General features: G+C 42.9%; 1 long non-coding RNA gene across 1 annotated transcript in view; it reads right to left on the bottom strand.

Annotated features, from left to right (window-relative positions):
* Positions 1-5,636: 5,636 nt before the first annotated feature.
* The window catches only part of LOC311434454, a 30,813-nt gene continuing 13,366 nt past the window's right edge, over positions 5,637-23,083 (bottom strand). Inside the window, exon 3 of the long non-coding RNA XR_014691507.1 lies at positions 5,637-6,391. This is a non-coding gene — a long non-coding RNA (uncharacterized lncRNA). The remainder of the gene's footprint in view (positions 6,392-23,083) is intronic.

Below are 23,083 nucleotides of genomic sequence, written 5' to 3'. Positions count from 1 at the left end.
CAATACTTCCCATTAATCACCTGGCAACCCAGGGCCACGGAATGAAGAGCAGATTATATTGGATGTGCCCTCAGCCAGAGCTGCAGCTCCTGACCTGCCGTGCCTGCAGATCCAGCCAGCGCTTGCCTGAAACACCATTAGCAGCTGCAGTCGGCCACACGCACACAGAAATGTTAGCTGGTTGCGAGCACTGTTAATTGAAATTGCACGCTGTTGGCAGCGGGCTAGGGCTCCAACAACCTTTGGGAAGCATCTGAGAGAAGAAATCAGAGCTGATGGACAAACATTAATATTTCCTTCAGTTGTGTGAGGCTCCTGTGAAGATTTACATAATTAATCTTCAGCAACAAAACATTTATAACGCGGTTTAATATGCTGGGTGATAGACCGGTCATGTTAATTACCACCTCACTTCCCAGTTTTAAAAGCCATTGTTTCCAGGCTCTTAGCTCAGAAGTGACTAGCTTGTATCAGCTTGAAGACAGAGCAGCAAGTTTGCAGATGATTAATGCCCGAGTGCCTGGCACCAGCTGAGGATCTCTGAGACAGGTCCAAGCCCTTGCCCTGCCACAGGCTTTGCATATGACGAGGAGCAAGTTGTTCTGGTCGCTGTTCTGCATTGCTGATGTCCCAGCAGCTACCTGGTATCCTGGTAGCAGGTTCAGTCACATCCTTCCTCCAAAATAATACAAATTGTAGGGCTTAAATGCATGTGCAAAATTGTGTATGTAGCTTGCGGCTGTTTTTGTGGTTTCTGTTTGCTTGTTTGTTTGTTTTTTTTAAAGATACCTCTTTGAAAGATTTGTTAAATCCTCTTGTGCCCTGGTCTGTTGGTGCTGACTTCTTGTAGGAGAAGGGCAGGGGGGAATGAACAGCTGGAGGGGGACTTTTTTTCAGCACCCAAACTTGTTGCCAGCTATTATAAAGACTTCTGTGGCTCTCCTGTACCAGGTGAGCATAGAGGAAGGATTTCAAAGACAACAGTAAGGTGGATTACACCGCTTTGGAGACATGCTGTTTGCAATTCCAAGGGCTGCCTTGGGGAAGAACATGGTAGGAAAGAAAAGGTGCTTGTTTGGGATTCAAAAGGGACAGCAGTGACTGGGGCAAACAGGAGACAGAAATCACCTCTTCAGTGCTGAAAAGACGATGACAGCACAGGGACAAGCAGGGCCTTCATGCCAAAGAAAAAGTGGAGGGACTCACTGGAGAGCTGGCACAGTCAGGCTACGAGAAAGGTCTTTGCAGAGGTGCTCCAGAGGAATACTGGCAAGGCAAAGCTGTGCTAGTGCTGAAGGAGAGGATGCTGCAATAACTGAGACCCGAGATACCGAGAGCCTGGTTGAGAGTTGCAGTTGTGAGAGTTTTAGCTGGATAAGCAAGCCTAGATTCTACTGTTATTTAAAGAAAAGGTGAGACTTTAAGATATGGGCTGGATGTGAGAAGCCAAAGAGAAGCTCACACCCAGGCTGCAAACTCGATGCGAGGTAATGGTGTTACCCAGCTGCTCGAGGGAGCTGTCAGGAAAGGCTGGGCTCTGACAGGAGGAGCTGTGCTGCAGCCTGGCACAGCTGGCTGGCTTCTCCTGGTGAACCAGGTGGGTGTTGTGGCTTGGGCAGGAGGAGACCTCTGCACAAAGAGCAGATCCATCCTCCAAGGAAAGGGCCAGCCAGCCAGTGGTGATGGCAGACTAGATTTCCCAAAAGGGAAAAGGGCAGAGCCATGGAAGCAGAGAGGAGGAGCGGGTCTGGTGGAAAGCAGGGATGGCTGCAGTGGAGATGTGTCCACAGCCCTGCTGCCCACAGGGCTGGGAGAAAGCCAAAGAGGCTGGAGATCAGGATGGTTTCCTAAGGTGTGAGCTACTGCTTTTGAGAAAGGACCCACGGAGATCAAGGAGAAGGTGGCTGTATGACATGACAGAAGGTATGGAATAAAACAAGGAAATATCACTTTAAATTACTTTATTTTATAAGCTATTAGAGCTGGCAGTATACTTGCCCTGTAATTCTCATCACCTGGTAGTCTTCACTTCTAGGCATCTGTAAGCCAAACTTCTCATCACGGTGGCTCAAGAAGTCTCCTGAAGCAGTCACTGTCTCACCAGACTAGGAGATAAAACCCATTTCTAGCAGCGTCCTTTCCTTCCAGGCTGTACAACCAGGGCTTTCAAGGGGGAGAAAAAGGGTAGCTGGGCTTCTGTGAGTCAAAACCTCTTTGGTTTCCTTACCAGAGTAACTCTGCAGAGTGCATACTGTAGGAATGCTTACATGCCTCTGTATCTTTCACTATTTTGCCATTTCTGCATCAGTGCAGAGTCAGAAGAGCAGAATTTCACCCTACAAGAACTGTTATCCTGGCATCAGGCTGAGTATTGTATAATTCTCTTGGGAAAAGGTTTTAGTGCAGTCATTTGAGACTCTGGTGCCTGAAGAGGATGGGGAAAAAAAAAATCAAATAGGGATCTCGATAAATAGAATTTCAGATCTTGCATAATATCATTCAATGGCAACAGCAGGTGTTTGACAGTACTGTGAACTTCCTCAGAATGGGATCCTGCCAACATGGCTGTGATTCAGTGCAATGATTCAATGACTGCAGGACGGTATCCTGCCAACCAGCCTTCCAGCAGAAAACTGTTCACCCCACTGCAAACACTGCCAGTCCATTAGCATTTCAGATTTTGTCTATCTGCATGTCAGTAGAAGGCATGCATCCCTTTCAGGTAATGGAAGGAGGGAGAAAAATTCTCTCTTCTCGCAGGGAATAAAAGACAAAGTCATCAGCTGCAATGTTATCTCTGAGGAGGGGCATGGGATGTGCTTTCTTTAAAGCTCAGAGTTTGAAAGAAATGGCTTCCTTTTGCTCCCCAGCTCTGCTTTTCCTTCCACCTCCAACCAGGAGCCCTGTTATAATAAGACAAGAGATTCTCATCAGCTTTCACTTGTGCCTTCCAAACTGTGCAGAAATACTACCAACATCCTGAGACACGCAGAGAAACTCAAGGAGCTGTTGTTCACATTCCCTCCGCAGATACTTTTTTCATCTGCTTCTCTGCACCTGTGCTCCCCATGGTCCTCCCCACGCCCCCACACCGAGCCTCCTGCGCTCCTGCAGCACTGATGTGCCCATGGCAAGGACAGTCCCTGCGTGCTGAAACCAGAGGCGGTGACCGCGTGGCTCCTGGAAATGAACCATCTTCCAGGTAAACACGCCATCAGGGGTGCAGTGCTTTGGGAGCAAGTGTGATTTAGCTCCGCTCTCCTCTTGCTCCATTTTCCCATTGTGTAGCAGAAAGAAAACCCGGAGTGGCGCTGAGAAGCAATTCACAGCTCTGCTACTGTAATCTTTGTTACAGCACAATGTTCTCATCCTTGCCCGGCTCTTTTAAACCTGCTGTAATATGAATAATGATCTACTCCACTTATGGCGACTTTGTTAAATACTTTGCCTTTATCGTCGGTGCTGCGTAACCTTCCAGGATCAAAAGGGACTCTTTGAGAGGTGATTAGAGCAGGAGGGAAGGGTTTAGTGGCCTAAGCATCACATTTGCAATAATTAGGCTCCCTGGAGTGATAGGTTCAAATCCTAGCAGGGTTGACTCAGCCCTTTATCCCTCTGAGGTAGATTAAATGAGTTTTCTGTAGTAGGGTCTTTTGGACAAGACCTTAAAAAACACACAGGCACACGAGTTTCTGCTTTTTGCTCCGAAGCGGAATTTGACAAATGTGTAAATCAAAGACTCCGGGCATTTCACATAAACCTAGCTGTTTGCCCAAGGACTACTTGCCAAAACCTGTGTTCACCACAGCAGTAATCAGGTAGATCTCCCACCTGCTGGCCTCCTTCCCAGAGGGGGTTTTCGGTGGTGATGCATGTAGCATAGTGATTGCTATGGTTTTGGGTAAAACAATGTAGTGTGAATGCATCCTGTTACTAAATAGAACCGGCAACCTCTAGCTTTCAGATTACTCATTCAAAACGAGTGTTTTCTACTATACATTGATATTCTCTCACTTGAGGTGTCTAGCCACAACCTCCACGTTGGGCCCAGTGGTGAGTCAAACCAGAGCGTGGGCTCACGTAACACCACAGACTGAACAGGAGTTCATTCTGCCTGCTCTGTGCAAATTAAAAAGCTTTTCCAGAAGGATCCCAGTTCTTGAGGAGGTATCTTTGCTGTGTGCCTATTCGATTTCTGTAAGAACCCAAGTTCATTGCCACCAGGGAGCAGTTCATGAGGAGTTTGTCTCCAAGAGCAAGCCTTTGGGAGTCCTCCTTGGAGTAGTGTTTGGAAGTTTCAACCTTGTGTTCTAGGGCTTTCCTTGGCACATACAAAATCACAAAACCACAGCCCCTCCAAAGAAGATAGTGAAGTAAGGGGATCATGCATGAAACACAGTGCAAAGCTTCTCTTGGTAGAAGCAGGGGCAGACAGGTAAGCAGAGAGGCAGGAAGGTATCCAGGGTCCGTGCAGGGAGCAGCAGGTATCCAAAGGGAAGAACAGGCTGAGGAAAAGAAAATGATGAGTGGTGACACAGAAGACAATCTTGCAGAAAGGGAAAAGAAGGCAAGGGAGAGGAACTGGCAGGGAAAAAAAGAAACAGAAATGGCTAGAAAAAAAGTACCATTGGAACCAAAGTGTAGGGAACATTTCATTTGCTCCTTTTTGACTGTGTTTTGCTAGCAGAGGAGGAGTGTGGTGGGGAGGGAAGCAGCGGTGGCCGATGGGCTTTTCTGAGCTCCTCTGGAAGGTCCTCTTGCATTTCTCCACAGCCTGAAGATGCAAAGACCGTAAACCCAGGCTGGTGCTTTATTTGTCCAACCCAAGTGTTGTGTACACAGCTCTTCTCCAACAAAGATCAACTGGGGAAAAGGAGGGGAGTGAGAGGGAGAGATGCAAGTAAGACTGAATAGCAGTCGAGTACAGCTAGCTAATTGCAGCTTCATGTAATCTCTTTCATACCCGTTATCATAACTGTATATATTTCCAGCCCAATTCGTCTATCTTTTCCGGCCTCCTGTCTTTGCAGCTGCCTCCTCTTCTCTCCTTCCTGATGGCTGCAAATCTCTGCTTATCACCCGTTTTCATGCTGTGTTTTGTCTGTCTCTTTGTGTTCATCCCTGTACCGGCTTCTTGGCTGCGTGTGGCAGTTTCTTGTTTCCTGGATGTTGTGAGAGACTTCAGTATGAGCCGCTTGCTTCAGTTAGCATGTGTGACCTTTTGTCTTATTTTGCTTTTCTGGATGATTTAATTTTACACATGTTTACACCAAGGACTAGTTTTGCAAACTGAAGTGGTCAACATGGATGTGCAATTGCTATGTGAGGCAGTAAGAATTAAGACAATTATTTATTTATCATTTTTTTGTATGACTGTATCCATCCACTGCATGAATTTTTCATGCAAACTCATCTTGAAAAAAACATTCCCTCCTCCCGGGAAGGATTTGAACTCTTTGGGGAATTCCCCCAAATTCTCATCTGTTTTTGTTGTTGTGTTTTTTTGTTTTTTTTGTTTTTTTTTTTTTTCTTCCTTTAATTGAACTCTGCCATGTAAGAAGAGCTCTGTCTACAATATTGATTGCAGAAAAACACGCAGACCTGTCAGTCTCTCTTTTCCCAAGGCAAAACTCTCTTATTGTCCTTTTCTGCCGGGGTATAATCTCCCTAAAGACAGACTTCAAACAGTTAAGCTTCTTCCCATTGTATTGGGACTATATGTAGTGCTCCACTTTACATTCACATTTAACAGGTTTCAAGCTTCAGTGATAAACCAGAAACGTTTTTCCTTCATGACAGCTGTTTGACAGCTTTTGAAAATGGATAAAAAATGGAAAATTACCCTACGGAGGAAACATCGCCTTCTCTTCACTACTCAGGCTGAGACATGGCATGAATGAAATAACACACTTATTACATTCTGGGCACCGTATGCAAAATGCATTGCCTCCCTCTATTCCACTTGATTTGATAATCTAGTACAATTTAGGTCCCTAATAAATTAAATTGTTCGGAAACTTGGTTCACTGCCTAAACTCTGTGCAAGGCTGTGCTATTTAATGATGCTTTTCTTTCTTTTGGTGTTTTATCTTTGGGATAAATAATTCAGCCAAATAAACCCTGTGATCTGTGAGGTTAATTGACACCCACAGTAATTCTCAGCTTGTGTGCAGCACCCACATTTGTCTGTTTTTCACAGAGTCCTGTAGCATTACCTAATCTCCATCTCGCCATGGCTCACTGGCCAGGTTTCCGCATTGCCAGAAGTCCCGGTCATTGCAAACACCACTTCTGCTCCTGAATGGGCAGGGGCCTGAGCTCCATGTGCTCCTTTGCTTTCCCCCAGGTGGTTACTTGGTTGATTTCTGGGAAAATCTTAGGGCAATTGCGCCTAGAAGGAAATTAAAAAAAAAAAAAAAAAGTTAAAAAAGAAAGTAGAATGGAAAAAATGTTGTGAAAATCCACAAATACGTTATACACGAGTTTTATTTATAGGTGAGGTGCCTGGATGAATACATTCTCATTAATTATTAAATCGCTCAGATGGTCCTCCTCCCCAGACCTGATGTTTATTGAAAAAAAGTAATTGAAAAGGATTTGGCCAGTTCCCCACCTCGTGTTTGAGTGTTATATAACAGATATCTCTACCAGCGTGCTCGCTCCGTCTCTTTCTGCTTTCGGGCTAACACACAGTTTATTGGGTATCAATAAAACATAAGAATTACTCCTGGTATAACAATAGCACCTCCCTGCAACCCTCAGCCTGCTTAGCTCCCAGGAACAGCGTGCTAATGAGGGTGCGCTGCGTTTTGGACAGATGCTAGGATGTTGTGCTGGGCTGATAGCTGCGTCTCCTAGATCAAACGCTGCGCTGGGATGACTCATGCATTTTACTAATTTATAAGAGCAGTCTTCCTTGAAATCCCCATGTAAATACTATCGCCCTGTTCTCCATGAGTGACTGCAGCCCTGAAGTCAACAGAAGTAATGGGCACTCCGTGTGGAATAACGAGTCATTTGGAGTATTCCTTTTTATCCCCCAGGCGGAATAGTTGAATTTGGGGCTGTTTTGCTTTATTATAAAGTTGTGTTTTTCTTGGGGACTGCAGGAACACAAGGGCTGAGTAGCCCAAAGTGAGCCACAGGACTGCATGCAGAGCAGCATCAAGGCAGTGACTGAAAGGGTTGAGCCTTGCTGTTGTAAACCCAAGAATAAAGACATGACTCACGTCTTCCCTCACTGAAATACTGTGCTTTAGCTGAGCACAAGAGCAGATTCCTAAATTACCTGAGCAAAGCCACGTCCATAGTTTAAGTATCTGCCACCTCTGCCTGTGGACTGATGAGTGCTACTGTCCCCAGCATGACATCCCTACCCAACGCTGGAGTCCCCTGGGATGGGACAAGTCACCTTCACGTTTCTCTCCACTGGCTCTGAAGAGAATTGCAGATGTGTGACAGATCCTTAGGCAACTAAAAATAGGTGAGAAGATCCCATCCAAATGTTGCTCTAGCCCAGCTGGAGCGGATCCAGTGCAAGGTGCTGATGTGCAGCTGAGGTGTAAAGTCTAAAATTTCCACATCCCGTTACTGCCATTAACATCACAAACTGTGACAAATCTGCGTATGCTGCCAGTAGTTTTCCAGGGCAAACTAGAACCTCTGCTCGCCCGGGTCAAGTAAGACAGAGGTTTCACACAGCTTCTCCTCCCTTGGACACAGCTGGCATCCCTTTGGCCACTGGCTGGACACCAAACAGGCCCCGCTCTCCCATGGCCTGTGCTCAGTGCTCTCTCATTAGAGTAGACAACTCAGGGTTCACCTTGATTTTAATCCTCTTTTTTTTTCTACCACATCCAGAGATGATGTGGGGCTGGCACCAGCTCCAGACACCAGGTTGCTAAAGGACTGAAGCAGGTCAGGAAGGACTGACCCAAGGCAAAGGGGAAGAAGAACAAAACTGAGGCCTAAAGCAGCCTCAGGCATCCCAGTACACGACAGCACTTCTCCTTGGTTTGCTCATCTCCGGAGACCTAGCCATGAGCTGGAGGGCATTTTTCTAGGAGCTGGCTGGTCCTGAGGAGCCAACTGTCCTAGTGTGTGCTCTAAAATCGAAGGCAGAAGTCCTCCTATCCTGATAACACCACTAGGGTGAATAACTCCCTTCTGTACATTGCTGAATAGGAAGTCACAGCTATTCAGATGGAGCTGGCTGCAGCTTTTTGACAAATAGTTTCTATCTATATGCAGACAGTAAATGAAATTTGCAAAAAAATTGGAAAAGTATTTTCCTGAATAAAAGGTCCATCCAATTCAAAGGTAAAGGTGAACCAACTCGAAGGTTTGGAGGCAGTAATATGAGCATATCTTTATGAAATGTTTCTAAAGCTTCCAATTTGGGAAAACCTTTCTGTTTTACACAACTATAAACTGTCCTCTTGTAATTACTACCCATCTGCTCATTCTCTCCTAAAATCCCTACCAGCTAGATAATGGGCAGTGGTGCATGTTCTTTTGTTACATATCTGACACGTTGGTATGTCAAAGCTTTCACAACTTCCAAAAATCAGGATATTATTCCCTTGGAAAATGCATTTGCTTGTCATCAGGACATATACTGATCAAGATTTCAAATCCACGAGAGGATCTGTAATTCCCACTAACGATGAGTAGGACTCAGGTGTCCAAATGCACATTGAAAAACCAGACCTAGGGTTGTGAAAAATGCCCTGTTTTTTGGAAGTGCTGTTCACACACAATCCTCCCTGAAGCTAGTCTGGACTTGCAAATGCTCAGGTCCCCTGAAAATCAGGCTTGGGTACAAACAGACAGACAGGCAAACCTCGTTAGTTGTAGTTTCTTTCTTCCCAATGTTCCCAATGGGTTAGATGTTTCCAAAAGAACCTCTTAAAAACATGAAAAACGCATGTTTTTAAGAATTTATAGTAAGTTTTTTAGAACTTGTAATAAATGTTCAAATAGGCAGTCAGTTAAAGAGGGAGAAAAAAGTCAGAAATTGGGTGTTAACTGTGTTCTTGGCATTCCAACCCATCCTCTTTGTGTGTAGACAAGCTAGCAGGACTCCAGTGGAAGGTGACAGTGATGATCAGGGGCTAGAGCACCCAATGTTCAAGGAGGGGCTGACAGAGGAGGTTTGCTTAGTTCAGAAAAGAAAAAGACAGGGGAGGCCTTTCTACACTGGGGGAAATGATGACTGGGTTAAAGGAAACGTTTTCTTGATGAGGCTGGCAAAGCACTTGTGCAGGCTGCCCAGAGAAATTGTCAAATCCCAGTCCTTGGAGATGCTTTGAAATTTTGGTCCAAAATTTGACTCAGCTACACAAGGCTCTGAGCAGCCTGCTTTAACTCTGAAGCTGCCCCTTCAAGGGTTTGGATCAGATGACATTCAAAGGTCCCTTCCAAAGTAACTCCCCATTCAATTTTATAAATGGCGTGACCATACTCGGCTAATTACCCCTTTGCTAAGAGAAAAGTAGGTTTTCAAGAAATGCTGTAATGCAAATTGAAGAGCCAAAGGCACTGGACAAACTCAGGAAAGGGTGTTTCAGCTGCAGGAGGCAACATGGGCCAAAAAGTAGGGTACCTGTGCAAGAAGTGGGCAAAGTGGTAAAAAGAAAGCTTTTGCTGGAATGGGGGGCAAAGACAATGTAAAAAGGGCGTGGGGCTGTTATGTTGGTGCATATGCCATGATGTATGTACTTGCTGGGGGCTTGATTCACAAAGAAACCCATTCCCAAAGAAAACAATGGGGTTTTTATGTTTTGAATGGCCAAAGCCTTGATGCAGTTCCAAAGCATGAGAGCAGCATCCTTCCTCAGAAAGACATCAGCAGTCCCAAGTGGCTCTTTCTGCCTTTGTAGAGAGAGAAAAAATGGTAAGTGAGGGAAAGAGAAAATGAAGTGTCTCTGACAAGAAAACAATGTGCCAGAAGCAACTCCTTTAAATACAGAAAGGCAAGAGGACAGAACTTCATTCATTCTCCACCTTTTTTTTGTGTGTGTGTGTGTGTGTTTTTGCCCATCTAATATTTTCCCTTCAATTTATTTCTTTTTCCTCTTGAAATCTTGTGCTTTATACTGAGAAATCATGCAACTGTAGAGGTTAGAGATGCAAGAAGCCTATTAGATCATCTGCTCCACCGCTCTTTGCCAGAGAAGAATTGCTCCCTATGGTACATTTTCTAGTGTTTTGTCCAGCCTTGTTGTAAAAATCCTGAGTGACCAGCTTCCACCAGTCCCCTGGCAGTTTTTCTACAGCTGAATACATCTTGAGAGATTTTCCTGCTCATCAGCCTGTGGTTTCACGTTGCTAATTTCACCCCATTTGGCACTTGTGTGTCTATGTAGCAGTCTAAATTGTTTCCTCCCCTTTGGCATTCATATCTTCTGAGTCTATCTGCTTAGCGAGGAGCACAGTGTGGAGTCACAGAAAAACAGGACTGAAAGGACCTTTGCCATTAATACACACAGAGCTTTTACATCTGATTTTTAGACAAACAGTCCTGATCTTCTTGATACTTTTTGTTGTTTCCCACTGTCTTTGTTCCAATTTGTCCATGCACAGCACCTCCCCCGAATGCATTATTCCAAATACATTTGCATTAAAATGATGTAGAAAATAGGTTGCTACTGCCTTTGATTCAAATATCAAGGGAACCGCACCCTAAAATTGCATCAGCATTTTTGCAGCCAAACTGTAATATGCACTTATGTTCAATTGGCCACCCACTCTCATTGCAAAGTGTTTTAGTATTCCTGCTAGCAGTTTGCCATTGACTACAAGTGTTTTGGAGGATTTTGCCTTAGGTATGTTTTCATGCTTACAAGTGGCAACTCATCTTGTTGTTTTCTCTAGCAGTGTCCCCAGTCTCAGCAGGTCACTTTGTGTTATTTCCATGTCCTGACTTACCCTACAGCTCCTCCAAAGCCAGGGCCATCTGTGAGAGCCCTTTGTGTGCAGCTCACATTCCCTATAGATTATTAATAAGGACACTAAATCACACCTTTTCTGACACCAACACCACTTATTTTTACTAGATGTCTCTGCTCTGTTGCCTAATGTTTTCTCCCACCCTTCTCCTTCTTTTGTGTTCCAGGCTAGATTCCCTTTTCTCCTGGGACTGTGATGTCACCCTTTGCACCTCTTTTTTGTTCTGCTCATTTTGATTTTGGTGTTTGTGGTATTTTTATAGAGGATTTTTTTTTTTTTTTTTTTTTTTTTTTTTTTTTGTGGACTTTCATATTTTCTTGGCTTATTTACAGCTGTATTTTAGGAAGACAGGATTGAAAGCAATCTTCTGGATCAATGAATCCAGATCCCTATTATTTCAAACAGCTGTGCCATGAAATCCCTTTAAAATATTAATTGAGATCCAGTTTGATGAAACTGTAAAACAAATTAAGTCTTCTGCTCCTGATTTTATTTATTTATTTATTTATTTTTCTGCAAGAAAGCCACTCTGGAGCTATCCCTCTTTGATGGTTAAAATTCTTCTTCAGATTTCCAGTTCAAATTTGCTCATGGCCAGATTTTACCACTTGTCCAGGTGCCAAGGTAGTCCTTGAGCTTCATTAGCATTTCTTCCTCTCTGTTGATTCTCCATTCCTTCCCTCAGCATATTTATGGATGGCAATCAGATACCTTCTCAGCATTTGCTTTCTGAGGTTGCACATGCCAAACTCTCCCATAAACTGGCTGATAAAGGACAGTGTAAAAACAGCTGGATTAGTTTTTAGCAAGCTAATCCAGGCGTGGGATTTTGCATGGGCTGATTTATGCTGCTTCCGTGCAGGGTAATCTTTTCAGGAAAACACCGTATTTTCATAACGGTAAGTACCTGAATTTATGGTTCACTACAGCATAAGCATAACTTCTCTCAGGCTTCGCTTGCGTAGTTGTTTCCATTCCCTGGGTCATCCTAACAGCTCTTCCTTTGCCTGGTCTAGTTTTAAGTCTCCTCCTGCAAGATGAATGATTACAGTTGCACACAAAAGTCCAGATGAAGTCTCCATAACTGAGTCTGTGCTCTGGTATTAATGCTTTCATGCAATAAATGGAAATAGCTCAGTTGGAATACTTTTCCTATGGTCAGGTCATAGCTATGGTTAAATCAGTCCACCCAGCTCTTTATTCTCTGACATTTCCAATTAGCAAGCTTAAAATTACAGCTTTTTTGTTGTAGTTTTTCATTTATTTATTTATTTATTTTATGTTATGTTACGCTATATTTATTTTACATTTTGCTGTTTCATTTCATCCAGCCCATGAGTTAACACAGTCCTTCAGTCAGCCCACTCCTTTGGAAGGCTGTCCTTGTCCTCATCTCCACGGTCATGCCTCCCAACTCCTACTATTCCATCTCACTGCTCTCGCTTTACTGATTTTCCTGTTTTCCCCAATGTATTTTTTTGTTGTTGTTGTTGTTCTGGAGTTCAATGCCTTTGTATATCTCCAGTTCAAGACCACCTCAAATTCAAGAAGCTTCTTTACAGTGGATCCCAGCTTCCTTTGTGGCTGTAAGCAACAGTATCTCGGGTCCTCTTCTTATTATTATTATTGGGTCAACTTTTTGGTTCTGTGCACATGGATTGGGAACTCTCATTTTTTTTTGCCTCCTAAAGCCTCTGTTCATCCTATCTATGCAGGTGGCATGTCAGAGGCTGGTAGGATAATGTGTCAGTGTAAATACCTATCATTGCCATAGGACCAAATAGTGTTATGACCCTGTTGCAGAACAGTACAATCTCCTGCAGAATACCTGTTTCTTTTTTTTTAATTAAAACTTTTGATTATCTGATAAGGCCAGACTTTTTATTATTATTATTATTATTATTTTTTATTTGTCCTACGTCTATGTTTTGCAGCTTTTAGTGGTTTTAAAAAGGTGTATCTGTGAAAAATTCTACTGTAAACAGGACAAAATTTCATTTACAAAAAGTTGCTCTCTTCACTTAAAATTATGTAATTGATCCAGTTATGTTACTTATTTGATAAACAAGAAAAATGGTGATATTGATAAATTAGTTAATAATTTGTACTCCTTTTAGTACCTGTCCATGAAGGCTGGACAGGAAAACACTAGTGGTACCATGGTACAGAAAATGTTGATTTTGCCATATTTCAGTCTCAACAGCAAAAGTATCTCTGATACCAGACTATCTTGTTTTGACATTTGGGGAATTAAACACTAGTTTTTCTTGTTTTGAAAGTATTGTCTTCCTTTGAATTGTTTAATTTTGCATTCTATTTTATGTTATAATAACTTTCCTGAGAAATAAAATCAAAATGAGGTATCATAGCTGAAATGTATTTTGATCAACCTGAAGTGAAGCTTCAAAAAGTTTTCTTGAAGAATTTTGAAGCATAAGTGTTTCATAGCTAACCACAGTGAAAACTGACATCAAGACCTTGAAAATTTACATTAAACAGAATTTCTATTCTCTGCACAGCTTCAGTCTCAACACAAAAACGTTCAACAATTCAGTGCAACACACCACAGCTAGTCCTGGCATGGTTTTGTTACTCAAGACTTCAAGAACTAGAAAATAATATCGAAGATTTTTCTGCCTGTCTGTCTGAGCAGATATGTTTTTCTGCCCTAGGATTGGTATAGATTATGCAGCCACACACACCACTCTGAGGGTGGTTTTCTGCAGAGCTGAGATGTTTCTTTTCCCAAGATGAGCTGTCAACATGTTTATCTGTAATAGCCTCAATAACAAGCAAAGAAAGAGGAATGAGTAAAACCGGTCTGATGTCAGGAATACATGTTGTAAAGTCTAATTCCAGGCTACAATTCAAACCTTCCTTTTCAGGAGAAGGTTGCCTTTGGCTTCATTTCCACCTATAGCTCATCAACTCATGTACCAGCTTCTAGAAATCAAAGTTTTTAATTCCCAGCCCCCCAGGTGTTTCCAAAGAGGGAGGCTGTTTGCTGAAGGCCTTGATGATGGAATGAAATTTAGAGCACGACTGATACAAGAGGTCATTGAAAAGGTTTTCAAACGCTGTTTTGGCACACAATAGAACTATGAAGGCTTCAATAAAGAAAAATATATAATGGGACTTAAGTAGTCAGTTCTTTTGAGGTCCCACCCATTCTTTGCCTGGAAAACAAGAGAGACAGATTAAGCACATACATAACACATAGCTCTCTTTTAAACAAACAAACAAACAAACAAAAAAAAAAAAAAGAGGAAAAGCTTTTCAAGCACCTTTATTCCCTGTTCTATTCTCTTTTACTCTCTGCCTCTCTCACATGTGTCCTCATGTGTCACAAAAAGAAAAAAGAAAATAAAAAAGAAGAATGAAAAAAGAGATTCTGGTCCTTTCATCATATTTTATTCTATTTCACGTTGACCTGAAGTAACAATGGACTAATTCAAACATCCTTGTTTAACAGTGACATTTTTAAACATTAAAACCCTAGTATTAGTGTTACTAGGACCCTCTTCTGGCAGAGCAGATTCTTCTCTCTGCATGTGGGTTGCCCACCCTTACCAACCAGCCTGTGCCCACCAGCAGAGCCGGGAGCTGGAGTCATCACACTGGAGACACCCCATGAACCTTTCAGCAGGTCAGTGCCCACCACTGTGGTCAAGGGCAAACCAAAGCAACCCCCCTCACCTTGCTGTGCCTCTGTTTCCCCTTCTTCCCTTTCACTTCTTTGTGCTGCAGCCCCATTGCTGCAAGGAGCAGCTTGTTGGGCTTGTTTGCAGTTTGCCTGGACTAATGGGCTCACAGACTCTAACTGGCTGCTAGTCTTTCTGTCTACTAGACGTTCCCTGCTCCTCTATCCCCTTTTTACCTCTTGATAACTGAGGACAGGAATGGGCTGAAATCTGAGCTTTGCCTTTCCCCATCCTCCCTGCTGGATGGATATCCCTCTTGGCCAGAGCCAGGCTCTGAGTAATGGGGACCATAGTTCAGATGATTTGTAAATGCCTCGCAGTGACAAGTTTGACTTATATCTCAAGTTTCTCTTGTTCTTCCACCCACCCAGCTGTGCCTGTGGACCAGCACGGCCTCCTGAGCCTAACTTGCAGCACCAAATGAAGCCCATGAGGGCTGTGCAGCCACCCACAGCGCTGGAATAAGGTCTCTGACGCCCGCCTGACTCAGGTCACCGCACAAAGGCATGCCAGCCTGCCAAGCTCATTTGTTATTTTGGAAATGACCCGCCACGGTTTCTGCACCACTAATTGGCCATGATCCATTTCCTGTTTTATGCATTCATCTCCTGCTTCTGCTGCCTGGTCCGAGGGATGCCAAGTACATCAGTTAGTTTGCAGTGCTTTGAACTCGGACTTAATGCGCTGGGTATTAGGCAGGGATTTTGATTAGATTAGAGATCGGGATCTGTTTGTGATAATCCCTGCAATCGTTCTCACCAAATCATCTTACTGCCCGCAGTGACTACATCTCTGGAGTGAAATGCAGAAAGAAAATATATACGACTCAAGGCAATAGAGTTACATTGGAGATGGCTTTGGCCCAAGGGTTTATGCAAAACAGATTTGTGATGTTGCAAATTTGTATTTTTCCTTTCTGTTTCAAAGAGGAAAAGAGCAGCAACAGTTGACGCTGCCATGAAGTTGCAAGCCTGAAACACAGACTGGAAACCTCAATGTCTTTAGCACTATTAATCCCAGCCTGCTGGACCTGTGGACCATTTTTGCAATCAAATGCTTGTGAAATGCATTGCAGTGTGCTGAATACTGCAATTCCAACAGAGGAAGTTTGACCCTAAAATCAGTGAGTTTTCTCTATATTAGGGTTATAAAATCAGTTAGCACTTGAAGAACAACTGTTCTTCTGTAAAGGATATGCTCTGTACTGTGGCAGCTTCTCTTCTTTGCCTCTATGAGATCACTATGGTAGCCAGGTGATGGCATGCTCTGAGTGCAACTACCAACACGTGGCACATTGTTGTGTCTTTTGTTCTTAAATGACACGACCTTTGAGACAGCTAACAGGTCAGAAAGCAGCCCTTGGATGAGCAAGGCCAGGTCTCAGCTGAACCTAAGCAGCACAGGCGGGAACCACACCAAAGAAATGTGTTCACCCAGGGTGTTTGTTGCAGTGTTGCAGAGCCTTGGGGTCGCGTTGGGTCTCATGAAGCTCAGAGAGCTGGGCAGCCCCTGCTTATACAGACACCTTTCTTCCCCTGCTGCCTGCCCAGAGGCTGAGACTCACCAACAGAGCCCCCGTGGGCTCCTGAGGCTGCACGAGTAGGAAGCTGAGTGTGTGACCAAGCTCAGCCAACACAGCACACAGCTCCCCATCAGCTCCCTGCTTGGACCCATTGCTTCACAGTCAACTTCCAGTGATGATTCAGGCTTCCCAGGTGCAAACTGCTGTCTGTAATTTCTGAAGCAATTATGGGTCCAGCTTCAGGTTTTCTCCCAAATAAACTAGATAAAATGCTCAGACATGTTGTCCCTTACTCCCTTCACCTATCCAATCACATGGAAATTACTGCTGTGATATTTGTATAGCTGATCCAGAAGCCTAGCACAGTACTAACTCACTCTATTGCTAAAATAAAGATAGCATCCTTATAAGCCAAACTAACAGCCTGTTACCATTTCAGAGCTATCATTTCCCTGGCCTAACAGGAAAAAAAAGCAGGAGGGTAGGTGATACTCTCATGGGGAAATAAACTACCCCTTGCACAAGAGGCTTTTAAGCCTAAGCACGTGTACTTGACATACTCATTTTCTGAAACTCTGTATGTTCATGTATCTCTCCTCTTATGGCATACTTCTTATGGTATGTTGGAATCAGTTCTGTCTTATCATCATTGCCATGGTTACCTTATCATCATTACAGTGTATATGTGTTGCTATAACACTATTGTGGATGTCATATCAAAATTCCCTAAAGCAAAATGATCCCAGAACTTACTCTGTACTCGTCTCAAACTACTAAGCATTGATAGCTTTATGATCTGTTTCCTAGCTAAAACAAGGTTGGCTTGTATGTCTCTGCTGACATACAGCTGTTTATCCCTTCTGGTGGAAAGCAAATTATTCGATGTATCTTCTTCACTGTAAGTCACTTCCTTACATCAAATTAAAAAATATAATAAAAATAATAAAAAAATGCTTGACAGGGCCTCTCAGCAACCTGATTTGTCTTTATTTGCATTGCTGCACTGCTAAAAATCATGAGGGTGTTGATATCTGTAGCAAGGAACACATCAGCCTCCGAAGTGAGATCACTGTGATATTACAAACACAAAGATCATAATACCGGAGCATGTCTCAAAGCCCTGGACAGAGCAATAAATGTTTAGGACAAAGAAATCTTTGCTGGACATATCTGGCTATGGGTTGTTTTTTCAAAGTAGAGTTGGGGTGCCCAGATGTTAACATCTGTTTTTAATCCAAACTCTGTATTACCCCCCAGTGGACACTGGGGGCTATGAATGCAAAAACTCTTACCCTAAATAGACTTCCTTATCTGAAGTCAGGATTTTGATAATGTTACTGGCTCTATATGGAGGATGCACACGCCCCATGTGTCATAGGCTGGATCTTGTCCTGTTCTTCCACCCCTCTATGGACAGACTCACTCATGGGACAGACTGTCACTGCTTTTTCATTGCCACGTTCCCACTGCTGTGTTTGGAGGAACTGGGTGTGTATATAACGTATACAGCTTACATCTTCAGTGACTGAATTCTCTTTCCTTTGAAAGACTGGAAATGATAATGTATACGTGTGTAACTGTGCATCTGTGTATGTAATCATGTTTTATGTGCGGAGTCTCAAGAAACCATTTCTGGATTGAACTGATACTCTTCTAACACTTCTAACTACCAAATTTCCCCTTGCATTCATCCTTACAATAACAACTCCTTACTACATTCACAAGCAGAGGCTTTGAATATGTTGTGATAATGAATGTCATTATAAGGTTAGAGTACAGTGGTGTGAAGAAAGTGATTCATTACTGGGAAAAAAAAAAAAAAAAAAGAAGCAAAGCAAAACAAAACAGTCTTCATGGATGATGCATTGCCTACATGCACGATTCTGGGTTTAGAAACAAGAGGTTACATATCATTCCACAGCTATAACCTAATATTGCCAGACTAGAGGAAACCAAATACACCTAAGATTTCTAGGAGAATTCCTATGATAAGAAGAGTGAAATAAAATAGACACAACTAAATAACAAAATCTTTAATGATAGAGGATGTGACAGTGGTAATTGTAGCTGTGAAACCTCGCTCCTTAAGCTAAAGATGACTGGAAATGTGTGGGCAACTACAAGTGCAGTTAACTGGTCATCTTTGTAAGTGGAAATGTAAACAAGAACATGAGGCCATCATGATATAGCATATACAGAGATAAAAATAGTTTTTAGCTGTAGATGAAGTAAGGTAACATTTCTCTCATCATGCGTTCAAATTACACAGTACGACCCAGAACTGACAGCGATCCCATCATCCCACTGTGCCTGCATTTCTGGGACATGGAAAGAATGACAATCATGTGGTAAAATTGTCATGGCACTTCTTGTTTTCCTCTATAGCATTCAGGAGGTTTTGTCAGGTGGTTATCTGGAATAGATTGGAATAGATGAACTTCTCTGGGAACACTACTGACTTTTACTATTTCATATTTATACCTGTTCACAACACTTCCCCTAATGTAGCCCAGGATGCTGTTGGTCTTTTTATTTATTTATTTGTTTGTTTGTTTATGTATTTATTTATTTATTTTGCCACAGGCATGCATTGCTGGCTCATGTTCAGCATGGTGTCCACCAGAAACCCCAGCTCCTTCATTGCGGAGTTGCTTTCCAGTGGGTTGGACCACAGCACGTTCTGGTGTAAGGGGATGTTCCAGGAACTTGCTTTTCCCCTCACTGAAGTTCAGGAGGTTCTCCTCTGCCTATTTCTCCAGTCTCTGCACATCCCTCTGGATGGCAGCACAACCATCTAGTGTATCAGCCACTCCTCCTGGTTCTTATTGTCTGAAGGCTTGCTGAGGGTGCACCCTGTGCCATCATCCAAGTCATTGACATAGATATAAAACAGTACTCGCCCCAGTACTGACCCTCACAGTATACCACAGCTCAGTTGCCTATAACTGGCCTGGTCATTCAGCAGGTTTTCAATCCACCTCACCAACCTAACAGAGGTTTTAATTCCTGCTGGTCTCAAAGAGTTGTGTGATGGAGCTCATGCTGCTGGCTGCTGCTCTGCAGGTCTTCCTCCTTTTCCAGCCAGGTCCAGGCAGCTGTGAGATAGACTGGTGACTAACATGCAGGCTAACATGTCCTGGCTGGTTGGAAAATATAGTTTTTAACCTGAATTGAAAAGCTCTGGTGAATCCCACAACATAGTAACTGAGTTAAATGCAAATTGCGTCATCATTTACGGAGTTTCAAAAACGCAAGTGAAATAGAATTAGAAGTAAACTGTTTTTTTTTCCTGGGGTGCCATTGAACTTTACCAATTGCCGGGTGTCTTGTGCTGTGTAATGGGCTACATATGATTACCTAGTCCCCTGTGGCACAGGGATGGAGAGGAGAGGCAGGTTTCTCGGTGGGGCTGGCAGCAGAGCCAACCGTGACAGTCCCTCATGGATGGGCTCTCAGGGAGATGTGGAGTTCCTACACATCCGAACTATTCCCGATCTACAGAAAACCACCAACAGCATCGTGCCTGAAAGTCACTCAAGAGGGCTCGTTTTTTACTATAACATGCCCTGGGATGTCTCAGTATGGTAGGTAGGAGCTCACTCAATAAAATTTGACCTTAAAATACTAAAATACTAAGTGGTGAGGCTGGTTCTCTATTCTACCTGTTCTCCAGTCAATAACCCAGGACGTGGCTACACAAGACCAACTCAGAACAGCAACATACAACATCAGCATCCACAAGGAGCGGGTCAGTGGAGGTTCACAAGCATTTGACTGCATTGGTGCTTTTTCCTGGGAATTTGCTTTTTAATCACCTTTGGCTTCATAAAATTATTTATGATACTTATTTAGATTATCTATTTTTGCTTGTTCGAGAAACATGGTAACTTATTCTATAGAAAGGAAGGAACTGAAATTTGCCTGAAATTATGCAAAAAAATAGAATTACAGTTTTATTTTTGCAGAAAAAAAGCATGGACCTCATTCCTATTCAAAGATACAAGGAGAAATTCATTTTGTCTAGCCAGGTTTCATTCTAAATAATGACTTTTCAGGGGAGAACAGTTTTGGTCAGCCAGTGTTGATGAGCAATGATCCCAGTGTGCCTGTACTGCTGAGTCCTGCAGCCTCATGCATGTTTAACACATGGTTGCAGCCCACCGAGATGGCTGGCCGTGCCTCAGGATGCTGCATGCAGCAGATCAGCAAGGCAGGTTGGGGCTGTGCTCTGTGCAGGTCCTATTTGCTTATTAAAAATGAAGGTAGCTGTATTTTGCTGTGCTTCAAACAAATCAGTGACCCCGAATTTTCTGGCAAATTCCCAGACATGGTCTTCTGTGGGAAGAATTTTGGATCTTTTTTGTGTTCATTAAAAATAAAAGAGGAAAAAAAACTTAGCACCTGGCATAATAGCATTTGTCAGTTCCATTTACAGGTTGCTTAGCTCAGCTGAATTAATGTCTGCCAAATGGGCAAACTTGAAAGACACTTTTTCTCTCGTTGCCTTTAAAAAGGCTATGTCATTAGACATACTTAAAAATCACAGGTAAAAAAAGATCATCTCGGCTCTCCACCTTGACCCCTTACATTTACAGAATTCCTTATTATATCATTCCCACCATTATCTTATCTAACATGGTCATACAGATCCAGAGCTTTTGATTCAGACAGACGGGGGCCTGTCTACACTACTGCCTAATTATCCTTACTAACTTGTTCTTGAATATAACTTTCCAGTTTTAACTTTCACTTTTCTAGCTTCCAGCAAATATTGTTCCTAAAACTATAGATGAAATACACGAACTTTTGACGAGGAAACTTAATAGCCTGAGGGAGGGGGGAAAAGTGGAGGGCAACTCCTGCCCTGCTTGGTTAAGCAGGACTTCCACTAACTTCCTGAAACAGATGAGGTCCTAATAATAACAGCCATGATTGACTGTGGTGCTATCTGGCTGCATTCTAGCTTTTTAAATGAGTATGAAAACTTGCCAGGCACCTAATCTTTTTCAAAGGAACAGCCAGGAGAGAAAAGAACTATGCTGTGCGGTTTTGAAACTAACAGCCTACAGTAAATGAGACCTTGATCAAGCACGGTGCAATATCCGTGTCATTGCAGGAGGCATTTATATCACCTCCTGTTGCTTAGCCAAAAGCCTTAACTAGTAGCTCACATTCCTGGCAGGGAGGTATGGAAGATAGGTGGGATGCACTAGGTTCTGGACTGGCCATTGCTGCCTGGTAGCAACAGGAGGTGAACTAGGTTAGAACAAGCACTATTCTTTTCAGTGGCTAAATGTGGCAGAATTGAATCCCAGCCTTAATTTAATTGATGTTAATAAATAAATAAGTAAATAAAAGAAAGGAAAGAACTATAGGATCTGGGTTGTTTGCTGATGATAGAAACATACATGTTTTTGGGGTCCTTCTAAATCATTCCTGGAGATCAGTATTATTTTGTGGCAGGGTCAGCATGTAGGGTCAGATACATCTTCCTTTACTTTTAGGATGCCTAATCCAGAGCTGACTGATGTCAACCAAGAGGTTGGGAGTCACTTCAGTGGACCTTGATTCAAGACCAAGATTGTCTGAATCTGCTCAAAGATGGGAAGAGTACATTTGTGCAGGGCATGTATCTGTGGCACCTAAACTCTAAGTCACATTATGCATCATCTTGGACTTCAAGGATAAGGTTTCTGTTCCAGCAAAACACTAAATTCTCCGAGTAAGAAAAATCCTGGCACCAAGTCTTTGCCTCTAAAAGCATTTCTAAAAGGATTCATTTTTAAAACAGAGAGAACCATTATTCCCCACTTCTTATTTTGAAGAAAGTACACGATGTAGATTAAAGTGTTGTTATTGTTTGATCAAACAATGTACTTGAATGTTTGTTGGGAAAAGGTTTTTCAAAATACAGGAAAGTGTCCTTTGATAATGCAGTATCAGACCTTTTGATGAATTACAATCTATCGCCCAACTCCAATTCCTCCTGCTCAAACAGTGAAATGTGTTTGCGTACATTGTGTAGGCTTAATATTTCTTCTTAACATAAGTGTATGGAAAAAAAAAGAAACAAACAAACAAAAAAAAAACACAAAATGAAACAAAACGAGGAAAGAATAAACATCTGTACAGCCAGAGAGGGCAATTAAGACCACATTTATCTAGTGTAATTCTCTTCAGATTCCAATAAATAAAACGTAATTTTTTTTTTGAATAATAATGTTTTGTGTTTGTGAAGACAAAACATGCCAGTGTATGCCTCAGAAGACTAGACTGGCAGAGCAGAAAATGTACAGAATGGGGTGAGAGCTGCCTGTGAGAAGGAGAGTTTCCCTGTGTGTTTTGTCCTCTCCAGTTGGTTCATGGAGGCCTCCTGGAGGCTGTGAGCCAACTTTTGGACAGTAGGTGTAGGGACATCGGTCCCACTTGTGTGAGAGGTGTGCACATTAGCAGAGGTGAGCTGCCTATCCAGCCAAGCACCTAGGGGTCTCGCTGTGAGGAGGGAAAAGGAACAAGCACTTCCAGAGGCTGCTTCATGCATCCCAAGGTAGGAGTTCAAGAGAGCTGGGATGAATCACAGTAAGGATTCCCCACTGATTGTTATATGAAGTCCCTCACACGGACAGGACTGTTTTCTACCCTTCAAAATTGGCTGGAGCAGCCCAACAGCTTTAAACTGTACCCTCAGCCATGGAGAACCCAGGGGGTTAAGTCAAATCTAAGGTTTTGTACATGAATGGTAGGCAACTGTGGGCTTAAACATGATTAAGAGCCCTAGGGGATAACTTCAGATGGTCTTTAACTTACCTCAGTTGTTGGATATCCCTTGACCGATTCCTCTGTACTTGTATTTGCCATAGATATCTCAGCCTGCCTTGGTTTGTATACCAACAGATACTTCTCCGAAGCG

This window comes from Aythya ferina (genome assembly GCF_964211825.1).
Source record: "Aythya ferina genome assembly, chromosome: 3".
NCBI classification, from domain to species: Eukaryota; Metazoa; Chordata; class Aves; order Anseriformes; family Anatidae; genus Aythya; species Aythya ferina.
Note: the sequence above shows the minus strand (reverse complement) of the source record. Positions and strands in the feature narration are given on the sequence as shown.